This window comes from Macaca fascicularis, chromosome 6 (genome assembly GCF_037993035.2).
Source record: "Macaca fascicularis isolate 582-1 chromosome 6, T2T-MFA8v1.1".
In the NCBI taxonomy this organism is placed as follows: Eukaryota; Metazoa; Chordata; class Mammalia; order Primates; family Cercopithecidae; genus Macaca; species Macaca fascicularis.
The window spans coordinates 128707072-128718874 of NC_088380.1; the positions used below are offsets into that span (position 1 = coordinate 128707072).

The following is an 11803-nucleotide window of genomic DNA, read 5'->3' on the forward strand; positions in this document are numbered from 1 at the left end:
AATCAAAGTTATCAGATCAAAACCAGTTTAAAGTGGACACATAAAATAAATTGGTCTGTAAAATGCAAATGGTAAAGTCCAAAAGGAATCTTTAAATAAAAGCTGGTGTTGACTGAATTATTTTATTCATTTGTGCTAGGTGCCCTCTCCTGGTCATAGTGAGTAATGTTTAGTAGCTTACTCTTTCTAGATTCTACATTGCCAAGAAACATATGTGCAATTGTACAATACACTCCATGCTAGGCTTCACATAGGAGGGAGAAAAATCTGAAGACAAGTGGCTTTTAACTTTACAAGAGTTAGACTCTTACTTTCGTTCTACACATAGATGCTTTTAGTCATCAAGCAATGTTTGATTAGCTTGGTGTGATGGAGGTAATACTTTGTTAACTGATGTACTCCTTTTTTTCTTTATGACTTACCATAAATCCAAGAAAGTCCTGCAAATGGCCTGTATGTACATGACAGAAATGATGTGTAAAACAAGAATACAGCCTAGAACTTGAGCAGACCAGGGTGAACATCTTCCCTTTCTCCTCATCCTCACTCCCACCACAGCAGCATTAGTTTATGTAAGTCCTAGGAGCATCAAACCCCAGAGAAGCAGTGGCCCCAACATCATTGAAGGTTAAAACCAAAATAGCTGTGAAATCACTGAATTTTACTTATTTTATCTTAAGTATTTAGCATAAAAGAATGGGGTCCAAAAAGAAGGAGAAACTTATTACTGAAAAATTGTATCTTTTTATTCTGTTTAAAAACTGTGATTGGGGTCAGGTCAGGCACAGTGGCTCACACCTGTAACCCCAGCATTTTGGGAGGCTGAGGTGAGATGATTGTTTGAGGTTAGGAGTGCAAGGCTGCACTGAGCTATGATCATACCACTGCACTTCAGCCTAGACTACAGAGCAAGATCCTGTCTCAAAAAAAAAAAAAAAAAAAGCAACAACAACTGTTATTGAATGATTGACTTAGGGATTCTCATGTCTAATTCATGTCTAATGGGCAACAGAAAAACACAGTTGCAGAACACAGCTTACTGCTTAGCACATCATGGATGGGAGTGACTATAGACGTCCTCTAGCCCAGTTCCTTGTCTGGGATACACTGAACATTTTTAATCTCTTCTGAGCGATGAGGTAAGCATATTCCCCCAGACTGAAAAAAGAATGGGCTTGCTTATTGTTTGCTATAAAAGCAGTGGATTCTCCAAGTTCAGTGTTCCTTAGCTGCGATGCAAACCCACTGTGTGTCCCAAACATCTGAACACATTGAGTCATGCTGGTGGGACTTGAGCAGGAAGAACCTCACACTGCTTGCTGTGTTATGCTTAATAAACTCCTGTGTTTCTGATCCAAGGGTCTACAACTTCATATGAAATCATAACAGTCTGACTTAATAGTTTGTAAGTAGAGTAAAATAAAATTTCAGACCTGACATTAGCCTCTCACAAGGTTGTTACTGTACCATTCTGTAATTAGTATTTTTACCTTCTTCATATGTTAGATTCCAGGCCAGTTCCAAAAGGTAGTTAATTTATCTATTGATCTATCCCACTTTGATGATGGACTATTTATAGAAATCAATAAATTAAAAAATACTCAGAATATGAAAACGTGTTATTTCTAAAAATAGTAAGTTTCTTAGCAGAAAGCAAAACTCGGCAATATTTTCATAAGGGATGCTGTATGCCTTGAGCTGATAAACAAGAAAATAGCTAAAATGCAGCATAGATTTGATAATTGTCTGTTGGATGGGAATGAAAAAAATATATTTTCACTCAGTGCAGATAACCCTCCCACACTGTTTCTGGTACAAAGGAGGTACTCAATATTTGTTAAATGAATTAACAAACAGAAATTCTCTAAACTTTATTAACTCTCTAATGATGAACCCAAAGTAATTTCTCCAATTCCCATAAAGAACACTATCATGATTAAAAGACTAATAATGGAATGGCTATGAAAAAGGGCTCATTATTTTATGATTTATTTTAGTTTTCATTGGATACATACCATGTTAATGATCTTTCATTTTACATTTTAAAATACGAATTAGAGACACAAGTATAATTATGGCTAAAGTAAAAAAATAGAAAATGGAGAGAAAAAAACTTTGTACTGTGGAAAACTTCAAACATACATAAAAATAGAATAATATAATGAACCCCCATTTACCCATCGCCAGCTTTAATAATTATCAAACACAGCCAATCTCATTTTATCCATACTTCCTACTCCTCCACCTGTCCACTGAATTCTTTTGAAACAAATTCATGATAGCATATGAGTTTATCTACGAATACTTGAGTAATACCCACATTTTTAATAAAAATAAAATTTCACAATAAGGATGGATGATTTTCACAAACAACATTTTTCATCAAATAGAAACATAACCACAAACTTCATTTCACACTAAAAAGTACTTTATGTCTTCTATATGGTCAGCTTTAACTTCAGCTTAAAGCAGGGACATATTTTAAAGCTTAAAGATCCCTCCTCCTTCCCGCTTGCTTTACTTCAAATTTGTGTCCCTGAATTTAGAATGTGTTAATGACTTAACGAGATCCAGGCTATTAATTGAAACATAACACCATTTCAACTTGAAAGTATTCCGTCAGAAGTAAGAATATTTTCCGATTACCTCCACTTTTATGGTAAAATTATTAATATTTGACCCCCTGTGATGAAAAGTCTAAAAAGAATTAGTATTATGTACTAAATTAGTCATTTTTTTTTGGGAACTCTTTATGACTTGTCAGTGGAAATCATTTCTGGGAGTTATGTTAGTGTGCATATGCATTTGTGTACACAAACACACACACACACTAAAAATGCCTTAGAATTATAAGAGAATTCTGTAGTTTGTTGTCACACACAGATAGAGTTGTACTTGCTAAAATATTAAGATAAATGAGGACAAATAGCTGCTGTTCTAAGCCTTTGACTGTGTTTCTGCTACCTAGGCCACCTAGACCTCTCCGTGATCAGGCAACTAAAAGGTTGAAATTTAGCACAGTAGAGATGGATGGCCCACTTCCAGCATTAGGCAGCCTCCAATCTGATTGAAAGGTGCTTGTATTAGTCAAGATCTCCAGAGAAACAGAACCAATAGGAGGATACGTGTGTGTGTGTGTGTGTGTGTGTGTGTGTGTGTGTGTGTGTGTGTGTAGAGGAGAGAGAGAGAGATTTATTATAAGGAATTAGCTTATGCATTTATGGAGGCTGAGAAGTCCTGCAATCTTTCTTCTGCAAGCTGGAGACCCAGGAAAGGTGGGGGTGTAGCTCCAGTCCAAGTCTGAGGCCCTAAAAAATGAGAGAAACAATCATATAAGTTCCAGTCTGAGTGCAGGAGAAGACTGATGCCCCAGCTTGAAAACAGGTTGAGCTAGCAAACTCTTCCTTAGGTTGAGCTAGCAAACTCTTCCTTACTGGAGACCTGTTGTTCTATTCAAGCCTCCAACAGATTAGATGAGGCCAACCCATCCTAGGATGGGAAATCTGCTTTACTTAGTCTGATCCAAATGGTAATCTTTTCTTGAAACTCTCACTCAGACAAAATGTTTAACAAAATATCTGGGCATGTCATGGCCCAGTCAAGTTGACACATAAAATTAACCATCACAGTGTCCCTGTCCTGGCTTTATTGATTGGTAAACAATTTGAAAATTTGCTTATTTAAAACATGGTATAGAACTGATCTTGGGAATTGATAAAAAGTAGGCAAAACAGTGGCAAGAAAATAAGGAATAATTGCAGAAAAGCAGAATAGAACTAACTAAAATGCCAAGGTAAGAGCTTCCTATGTACATTAAAAACCCAGGACTTACTCAATATCTCAAAGCTAGAGGACCAGGTAGGAAGTAAATAGATTACAGGCTGAATATCTCTTATTCAAAATGCTTAGGAACAGAAGTGTTTCAGATTTCAAGTTTCTTCAGATTTTGGAATATTTGCATATATATAATAAGATATCTTGAGGATGGGACCCCTCTTAACATTAAATTCATTTGTTATTTACATTATTCATTTATGAAATTTATTTCATATTTATTATGAAATTTATACACCCTTTATTATATACATAGCCTGATCTATTGTAGTTTTACACATTATTTAAATAATGTGGTTCATGAAACAAAGTTTGTATTAAATACTTATGTGTGAAATTTTCTACTTGAGAAGTCATGTCAGTGCTCAAACAGTTTTGGATTTTGGATTTTCAGATAAGGGATGCTCAACCTGTATGAAGACAAAAATAACAAATCATATTAGAGAGTGCCTTACTGAGCACTACAAAGCAGCACATGAAAACTGATTGATTTCATTGATAAAGGATGCTTCTGGTGAACTTTGTAAAAAATTGCTGTGTAATGCAATATGAATTTGCTGGGAATGGTTTTGTAATAAACTCTATTACTTTATGACCAATTCATCAACTTTCCGTACTAACCAGTATTTTCCATTCCAGCACACTGTTGCCCATGGCTTGCTGAATGTTCACTCTTGGCAGCCTTTATTCTGGCAAGCACCTACCAATTGAGATATATGTTGACCAATACCATAACCAGTTGTGTTTATTTCCAAATCAATTTATGCCAGTTGTACTTATAACATTAAATGTGTAAACTAAACACATGTTATATAAATCAATAAACTATGAATGAAAACATTTTAAAAGTTGCTTCTATGAAAATTAAGTGGAAAACTTATTCAAAATCAGATAGACATGAGTAATTAAAAATTACCAATGAATTACCTGTGGATAGTTAGTGTAAAAAATAGAGTGGAGAATCATCTTACTCTAGAATGATTTTACACCGAAATTGTTTCACAAGTATTTTCAAGAGCTCAATTGACATTAAATAAGTGGATTAAATAAAAATTATAAATTATAAATAATACACAGTGAAGTAGTTTATTAAGAATAACAGCATGTGTTTAATCATTTGACCTATTGGCTTTAAATCAAAAGATTGGTAAGCAAAAGTGCATTCATTTGTATAATTTGTATAATGGTGAATAAATGCATATTTTAATTTAAAAGGGAAAGGTATGTATAACTTTCATAAGTAGGTGTTTTAACTGACTTTTTAATTAATGACCAACTATAATTCCTGATTGTGTCAAGATTTCTACTTTATGTGATTATTAGAATCAATTAGAAGTTAAAAATTATTATTTCTGTCATTTTTATGTGTTTTTTATAGAACTATATATAAGACTAACAGAATAGAAGAAGAGACTTGTATAAACCTGCTTTGTGTCTCCTTTTCATATACACTATCTATGTTTGAGGAAGAGTCAAAACAAGTGTCTAATTCGCTTGTCCTCCCCTCTATAGGAGAAAGGGTGAGATGACCTGAATCAACAAAGCATCATTATATGTATTTATGTATTCCAGGAGATTTGTATTCTGCACAAGGCAACAGGATCATTTTCCCAGAGAAAGGAGTAGCCATGGTGCTCTAGACTGGGACTCAGGGAGATCAGAAGCATTTGCATGAGGCTGAGGGACCAGGCTCTCCCTGGAGAATTCTGCCTGGGATCACTACTAACACATAGGAACGTGTGGTGCAGTGGTTGTTGGGGATTGGGGTCGGGGGAGCTGGTAAAAAGCACACAGTACAATTCAAATCTGCAACAAAATGTAGTTTCTTTATATCCGGAAACTGATCTCATCTTATCTTGGAAACCCCATTCCTGCTGATGATAGCAGAAAAAATAATTGTGCTTGCCAATCAAAGGTATATTATTTTCTTAGTTTTAATTTCTTATCAGGATTAGTTCTCAGTTTCAAAATTTCTACTCCCTTTCTTTCTGTCCAAACTGACCTCTGGATATAAGTGGAAGCAAATGCATTTTTATAGCATTTGGGGAGGGTAATCTCTTCCTCATGCCATCCTCTGGTCTTCAGCATTTTCTGAGATGCCGTATTTTGTCCTTACTGGGAGGGATAGGCAGACACCTGCTAATGGTGGCTGTCCTTGTCTGGACTGGTGCTATGCACTTGTACTGAAATTCACACATAACTGGCCATGGACTTCATCATTGCCTTTTTGTGCATTAACCCCTGTACCACAGACTTCCTTGGGCGGCAGGTCCGGTACCTCAGTGCCCCACAGGGAAGCCCGGAGCATTTGCCTGCTTCCTCCACATTTTGCTGCAGCATGCAGGATTCTGTGAGATAGTTCAAGGCCTTTCTCTCAGCGATTGCTATTCTCTTCAGACACCAAGACCAAACAGAACATAGGTTTTTGCTAAGGAATATAGTCTCACAGACTGGTTCTATGGACACAGTCCATTAGCCCCAATGCCCTTGAATTGTTCCTGTTTGGTATCTTTCTACCCATCATCACAGGGACTTTGGTACTAAGAGAGGAGCTAGGACACTTGTATATGACCTCTTGCCAAACCTTCACCCTCTCTTGGCTCTGCTTCACAGCAATTAGAAAAATCTTTTTTTATTTCTGTTAGATGAAGTCTTTCCCTACACCATATCTTCGTTCCTTTCTTTACTGTGGCTTATAATACTTAGGTTCACACTCCCATGTTTTGATCTTGATATATAAAGAAAAGTTTGGAATTTCTTTTTTTGAAAAGTTTTTGTTTCAACAGGGTCTGAATGTTAATGCTGTTGTTTCACAAAATATTTTAAAAATCTGATTTTAGACTCAAATCTGAAGAGTGGCATTTTTGATCCAGGGAATATCTATACATTATTTTCCTGGAATAATAAAACTCTGAGTCTGGCCTTAATTGTTGAAGAGCAGTAAGGGAAAACGGAAAACTGTATTACTGTAAGGGAGAATATATCAAATATTAAAATTCCCGTTAAATAAATTCTTCCCTGGTGAGATACAACCCACTGCCTTCTTCAAGCCCTGTTGTTTCTATCTGGCTACACAACTGCCCAAAGTCATGCTTTGTTCTAGTCCAAGGTACAGCAATAAAAAATCCCTAGGAAACTGGGTTCCTGAGTGAGCTAAAAGGGAACTGAAACAGTGAGTGATAAAAACACCAGAAGGTAGAGTCTATCCAGTGTGAGATATGACTGATGGATTCTGAAAGCATTACCTCTTACATAAGCTTTCTTATTCTAGGACTGGGAAAACAGGGCAGTGTGGCCCTTTATACTCAGTCCATCCCCTTCCTGATCCTACACATCTCTCTCAAGTATAAAACACAAAGTAGCTTAAGAACTTCTTCTTTGTCTCTTTTGCTCATTAAATTACAGACCTAAAGAAAACAGTGCCACAGATGGGTGTTTTCTCATATAATATGACAACAATTTCACTAGGTCTTTTCCAAAGAGAAATTGACAGACACACTGGTGATCCAGCATTCACTCAACTATAAATACCATGAAGTCAACAAGATGATGAGACGCCTCCACTTGGATATTGATTGCTTTATGGTTTTGAATCCTACCAGGCCCCTATGGCCAGTGACACTGTGATTATTACTGGTAAAGATGTAGTTTTAAAACATAGTGAGTTGAGAATATCATTCTATAAATTGGCATTTGAACATATAAGGTGAATATAAAGAACCACAAAACTTTACTACACATCTAGTAGAATAACTAGAATTACAGGTATAATCACATCAATGTTGGCAAGGAAGTAGAGGAAATTTAGCTCTCATATATTGCTGTTGGCAATGTAAAATGGAAACCACTTTGGAAAGCAATTTGGTAGTTTCTTAAAAAGATTAACATACACCTATCATATGATTCTGCCTTTCCACTCCTAGGTATTTACCCAAGAGAAATAAAAGCATATGCCCATACAAAGACTTACATACAAATGTTAGCAGTTTTATTGATAATAGCCAATAACTGGAAGCAACCCCCAAAATGTATCGACAGGTGAATGGATTAACAAATTTTGACATAGCCACACAATGGCATACTACTCAGCAATAAAAAGTACTGAACACAACATGGATGAATCATAAAATCGTTATGCTGAGTCAAAGGGGCCAAACAAAAAAGGTTACCTAATATATTATTCCAATTATAAAAAATTCTAGAAAATACAGACTAATCTATAGTGTCAGAAGGTTATCCGTGTCCCTCTGGGGATGGTGAGGTCAGGTTGGGAGACAGGCGAGAGAGATAAATAAGCATGGCGAAACTTTCAGAGGTGATCAGTGTGTTCACTATCATGATTATAGTAATGGTTTCATGTGTACATATATTTGATACACCATTATGGTAACAAAGTCTGCCTCCGGTTTAATAAAAACACACATGCTTGTCATTCTCAAAAATGAAAGTAAAGAAAAATCCCCTCTTGCTATACATGTATTAAAGGCATTTTATGTATGCATTTCCGCTTTGTTTTTTGAAAAGGTTGAGAACAGCTAATTTGTTCTCAAAATTTTCTGTCTTTTGCACAGGCCAAATAATTCTAATTCTCTAGGATTTTTTTTTTTTTAGAGTATTCAAGAATAATAGGTTGTGTTCACTTCTCACAGGTCTTTGAAGTAAAATGTCATTTGGAAAAAAGAGCTTGTTTGCTAACTTTGTATTCTAAAGGCACTGACCTGCTAAACGTTGAACATGTTTTAGCTGATGCATTCAATATGTGAGCATAAAATGTGGCACTTATAGGCAAAATCTAGATACTCTGTGTCTATGACCAGAACATCATCATCATTATAAAATAACCAGCCTCCATACAGCGGGTGTTAGGAAGCAGAGAAGAGCATTTGATTTTTATCTGGATGATTCTAGAGACAGGCAGTATACATTTGAGTAGTTAATTGATTCAGCAGATTTCCTTCTGCTAGCACATTGAATAATGACTCTGGATCTCCCGAGCCTTAGAGTATCTGTTCTGCCTTTTCTCTTCACACACTCACCAATCCCCAGCTTTAATAAAAGAGAATTTCTCTCCCTCTGACACTACTAGAATGCTAGATAAATGACATTTTGCTACCCAAAACAATTTTATAAGGGGTTAGGAGTTTATGCTTATTTCTAAATTCCAGTGTTAAAAATCTATTTTCAAATTCACAAAAATAGATTAAGGCCTATTAGACATAAGCTGTCATATTTAATACTATTACAAATCAGATAATTTTTTTTTAAAAATGTCTACCATCAAAGAGTATGAAATTTAGTTAAGGGTGAAAAAGAACAAAATTTCAACAAGTTGTGTTGAAAAGATCGAATTGTTTTTTATTAGTGTTTTGTGAATCAGGCAGCATTCCATCTACAAAACAGAAAGGCACTCGAATGAGCTGAGCAGAGGGAGTAGGCTTTATAGGCAGAAAGGCTGAAGGACATAAAACAAGAAACAAAATGTGGATTCATTGTTTAAAAGTTACTTTCCTTACAGGGTTAAGGAAGAGAGAGTTTCCTTATCATGCCAGCTTAGGATGACTGGACCTGTTTGGATTGGTTGCTGAAAATCTGGTTTGTTTTTGTTGTTGTTCAAACTGGCTTTTTAAAAGCCATGATCAGTTTGATTATGTGGCACCTAGCACGCATGACTCCATTCCGGGTTGGGCTGGTCTCTTGGGGCCTTGCGTACAAGCTGAGCTCAATACAATGCCATCCCATAAATTTAATTTAACAGGGGTAAATTGCAAACATTTTAAATGAGAAAAATAAAAAATGTTTGTTACAAGTGGAAGAAGTACCTCTCACAAGGCAGTACATGATTAAGTATCCAATGAACATCCCAGAAAATGGCCGCTGTGGGAGATCAGTGGTTCATTATAACTGGGACTAGTGGGGGAAAGCTTTTCTTCGGAGTCAGACTGAAGCTTGGTCTTAGAGGGTTGTGTAACATGCACCAAATGTTTGGCTAGACCAAGGAAACACACAATTGCTTTTAATAAATCGCTGGGCTGCCGTTCTCTGTTGGGAGAGTCAATATGTTCAGGGAAGGCACTCTGCCAGTAAAGTCCATCCCCTGAGCTAATGATGCTGACTGCCCTGCCAGTGGGTCACCCTGCTCCCAGGCCAAACACACAGTGTGACTGGAAGTCTCAAAGATCAGTCAGAAATAGCTCACTTGTCGGAACTGGGGTGTGTTTGTGGAATGGTTTGTTGAAGCACCTGTGCCCACCCGTGTCTGGACATAGTTATTAGTCTCTTGTTTTCCCAAGTGGTGAACTTGTTCACAGATGTTACTGGCGGGAAAGAAAATGTTCAGTGTTTATGCAGTGAGTCTGCTCTGAAGAAGCCATTATGCTTAACTAAGGAAATGCCATAGTTATTTTGGTATTCATTTAATTTTAGACGTCTTTATTATTTGCAGCGCTGACCAAAAGACTTAAAAAAATCCACAAATAAACAACAAATTCTTGTTTAATACGGTGGATGTTACTGGTTTCTGGAAAACAAAAGAACAGTCAGTTACTCTTGCACCCACCCAAGAAGCTAAACGTCTTCCTAGTATTGACCAAGAAATCTGGTGACATAAACCTTTACTTTATTCCGAGCTAGAATATCTACCTCACAAAATAGGTCTGCCAGAAGTTTCTCTCTATTCCTAACACATCTGAAAACAGCAGCAAAGAGCCGACAAAGATAAAAGAAGGGTGAGAGGAAGTTTCCATGATCGATCTCTCATTGTCAGTCAAGAAATTTCCACCTCATAAAAATTATCTCTAGGTCTTTTGAACTTAAGCCTTTTCTGAGCTGAATAAATAGAGGAGAATGCATTTGGGTTCTTTACTTCATGCTTCTTAATGCCTAAGAAAATGTTTATTGCCTGTCAGGAAATAAAGACAAAGGAATAGTAATTTATAATTTTTTTCACATGTGTGTAACTTGTATCAGTTGGAGAATTGAAGTAATTCTACAATCAACTGAAGTCGCCTTAGATTAATTTAATACAAGTTGCTTTAGACAGCTCTCTGGGGATCCTTTCTTATGGCTATGTTGGGGTACTGAGGTGGGGCCGGTGTCTTATTTTTCTTACCTGGTCACCTCTGACCTTAAGTTGCTATTTCTATTGAATTTCTAATCTCTATGCTTCATTCCATCTGCTGAATATGATACTGACCCATACTGCCCCAGATACCATTGACCCATAGCTATGTGTGGAGGAGAGTTGTTTTTAGAGCCCCTAGCTAAACTGTGGTTCCAGTACCAGAGAGGCTAGCAATCCTGCCCTAACAGGAAATGAAAAGGAGCCTTTCATAGAACACTTCTTTCACCTACCAGATGGCTTAATGCCTAGCTGTCTGACCTGAGACCAGGATGTCCCTCACATGGGGAACTTGGTTATATTGCCAGATATCCTTGAGACTCTTGCCTGGCCTGTGTCCAGTTTATGCCTACTGACCATGGCCTTAGCACTGGGAGCCTGCTGTTGTGTTCATCCTGGCCTTCCTTGGAAAATCCAGTCTAGGATAGTCGCTGGTTCTTCAGATGGAAGGTGAAAATTCAATACACCAACACAAAAAGAAACAAAGTCAAAGCTTTTTACTTACAGACCTTGGGCAGGGAGGGTGCCATGAATCTGGAGGGCAGCTCTCCATCCCTCGATCACGTGAGGCAGGAATGAAAGGTCAGGCAGAGAGAAAGAGAGAGTGGCAGCTTTAAGTTCATGGGCAAATGCCTGAGTCGTTTATTTAAAGGAAGTGGCGGGAAAACAGGGGGCCCAGTCTGGTAGGCAGGAGAGATGCCTCTAAGTTCTTATCTCTGGCCACCAGCTTTAGCCATTGGGTGTGGTGTTCTATTTCTAATGCCCAGGCAGCAGCCCTTGCTGTGTTGTTCCATTCTAGGTTTCCTGAAGATTTGTAACAAAAGGTATCAGTGGGAGGAGGTGGAGCATTGA

At 37.2% G+C, this 11803-nt stretch overlaps 1 long non-coding RNA gene across 1 annotated transcript; it reads right to left on the reverse strand.

Annotated features, from left to right (window-relative positions):
* Nucleotides 1-1969: 1969 nt before the first annotated feature.
* Nucleotides 1970-11591, reverse strand: LOC135971409 (uncharacterized). The gene is made up of 3 exons (XR_010587581.1): nt 11461-11591; nt 4456-4534; nt 1970-3308 (listed from the first exon to the last, which is right to left on the reverse strand). It is a non-coding gene; the product is annotated as an uncharacterized lncRNA (long non-coding RNA).
* Between the last annotated feature and the right edge of the window lie 212 nt (nt 11592-11803).